The sequence below is a fragment of the Barbus barbus genome (assembly GCF_936440315.1).
Source record: "Barbus barbus genome assembly, chromosome: 31".
In the NCBI taxonomy this organism is placed as follows: domain Eukaryota; kingdom Metazoa; phylum Chordata; class Actinopteri; order Cypriniformes; family Cyprinidae; genus Barbus; species Barbus barbus.
Window position 1 is genome coordinate 600,001 of NC_136759.1, and position 3,210 is coordinate 603,210.

Genomic DNA, 3,210 nt, shown 5'->3' on the forward strand with positions numbered 1-3,210 from the left:
ATGAAGAATATAAGTTATTGTGTATAGTGTTTTCGTGTATAGCCTAATACTTCACTCCGTGTTGAATTAAAACGCAATAAATCACTTTAGAGCTTCTGGACTTTTACAAATCTTTAAAATAAACTTAATAAACTTTCCAAAGGGATGTTTTTGAAGCGATGCCATGAAGAACAGAATTTTAGGATCTTTTAGTCATCAGTTCTTAAAATAAATATTTTTTTCTTAGTGTAAATACTCCTAAAAAGCCGAAATATTTCAAAGGTGTGTTTTTACATCGATGCCATAAAAGAACCATTTTTGGTTCCTCAAAGAATCTTTCAGTCAACAGTTTTCTTAGTGCGAAGAACATTTTAATAACCTTTTTCCACATTTTTTGTGGAATGAAAATATTCCATGCATGTTAAAAGTTCTTCATGGAACCATAGATGCAAATAAAGAACCTTTACTTATGAGCGTGATAAATATTTTGGAAAGAAACGGAAAGGTTCTTGATGGAACCGTGGACGAAGAAACCTTATATTTAAGAATACGCACGGCAGAAACATCTAAAGAGCCTTTCCCCACTAAAAAGAACGTTTTCTTACATGGATGTTAAAGGTTCTTCATGGAACCATCAATACCAAATAAAGAACCTTTATTTAAAGAGCTTTTCGCTATTTAATGATTACATTCATTTCAGTGATCTAGGCTATTTTCTTTCTGTCGGTGTATGAAACATTTGCATAAATGAGGAAAAACCTTAAGATTTGGACTCAGATTTGGCACAGAGATTCATTCAGTGTAAAAGAGAAATAAAAATCTAAATAAATAGGAAATGAGTGCGTATCATCACAAATCGACGATCAATGATCTGAGACGTAATCGATAATATGCTCGTGTTTTCTATTGTAAACTAAAGCAACTGTTGAATTTCAGAGCTCACACACAGCAGATTACACAGAAAAACTCATTTCATGATTTGACATCGCTGCAGAATGCTGGAATAATTGGAGTCGGTGTGTGTGTGTGTGAGTGTGTGTGTGTGAGTGTGTGTGTGTGTGTGTGTGTGTGTGTGTGTGTGGAAGGGGTTCGTGCGTCCAAACTGGATTAAAGAAACAAAAGGACCCAGTGTTCCTTAAATCCCACAAATATCCAGTCTCTCTCTCCGGGACACTCTGTATTAAAACCACCGTTTATTTTTAATAAATCATCTGTGTCTTTTGTGATTTTATATTTACTTTAGACCTCGAGTTCGATCACACAATGTACGGACACGAGATTTTCCCTAATAAATTTGTGAAGATTTGATTTTTAATATTTGAAAATGATTGAAATAATTTTTGAAAGAATGTGCACACTTATTTTGTAATTAAATTAATGAAAATATTTGTCCTTTTTGTAGTTTTTTGTTGTTGTTGTGGTTTTACTGCTTCTTAGAAAAACGATTGAGAATAATTGAGTTTCATCAATTTAAAATGTTGTATAGCCGTTTTCTTCTTTTGTTTATCGTTTGTCTCTGCTGTGATCGTTCTGTCCTGATTATCTGAAGTGTTTTCTATAGTTTTCCCCGTTGTCTGCCAGCAGGAGAGTGGTTTTGAGTGATATTTCTGCTCGGTATTGTGGTATGATTGTGAGGATGGAAATAAGCGCGTGTAAAGCGGATTCTGCGCTTGTTAATTGAATCGGATTTCTTCTAGTTTCAAATCCACAGAAACTCTATAAGGGGTTTATCTGCAGATATAAAGAGACACAGACAGTATAACAGCCTCTGTTCAGACCTTTCATATCTCTCATATCTGTTTCAGATGTTCACCTGCAGCGGCAGGCCGGCGGATACATCTTTATCATCATCTTCATCATCATCATCACAGGCAGGATTGGGATTCAGGATTCTCATCGTGTCTGATGGAAGTTGGTGAGTGCAAACTTTTCATTTAGGGGGGAAACATCCCATACGCGCACGCGCACGCACGCACGCACGTACGCGTTCACAGACACCTTGCTCATCTTGCATTATAATATTGCATTAATTGAGTAAACTATTCACAGTGAGATATCAGCACTTTACTTTTCTCCCTTTTAATCTATATCTACCCCTTTATTTAGAAATCCAAAAAGTAAAAACAAATAATTTGATGTATGTAAATATTTAAATTTATCTATGTTAATTTACTATTATTTGTACATATTTTAACCAATTTAAGTATGTGTTTAGCCAATTTAAAGGACAAAAACAAATATATTCTTGTCAAATTCTTGACAAAATGTATTGTTTTATTTTGCTAAGTTAAAATGCTTTCTGGATGTACCACAATATTCATTATTTTAATGTAATTAAAAGAGTCACTTGTGTTAGAGGCTGTCTGTCTATGGTGTGTTGTGTTGTTTTGGGATTTTGCTTTTCTTCTGAAGGTGTGGCACTAGGACCCAGCGCTGACTGAAATTAAGGACACAACCACCACATAAGAAGCTTACAGTATTTAATCTGCAGGGCCTAAACACACACACATACACACACACACACACATACACACACACACACACACACACACACACACACACACACACACACACAAAGTTTTAATTCTGCAGGCTTGGACTGAATTGTACGGTCACATTTGTATCCGTTGCTGCTGTGGTTCCTGTGTGCTGTTTTTGTCGGTTCTGACTATGGTCTAAAGTTGTAAATCTAATAGATGACTCTGTATAGTGAGAGTGTGTGAAAGCCTCTTTCACGTCTTGTATTGAGGTTTTGAAGCGCTGTGAACTCAGTCCTGGTGTTTTCTATAGAATCTCATCATGGCCTCTAAAACAGAGCCAGAAACCACCTGTAGATCTGACTGGAGCTGAACGTTCACCACATCAGTAAAGCTGCTCAAAACTAGAGCGTACTCTGATCTCAAACACTTCAGGCCTGTTCACATCACACAGAAGACCTCCAGCATTCCCGTCTCTCAAACAGCAGCTAACAGCGACTAAGGTCATGGGATCAGATCCCAGAGAATGCATGATAATATTCCCAGCAAACAGGAAAATGTCCATGACTTGAGAGCGGTGTTCAGTAAGTCCCGAGCTTCATCTCTGCCTCCGCAACGCCCGTACAACTGTGCGATTGACCTGTTGCCTGGCACTTCCCCACCTAAGGGGCACCTTTACTCTCTGTCCGGACCAGAGAGGGAGGCCATGGAGAGATATATACACAATTATCTGGTAGCAGGCATTATCCGTCCC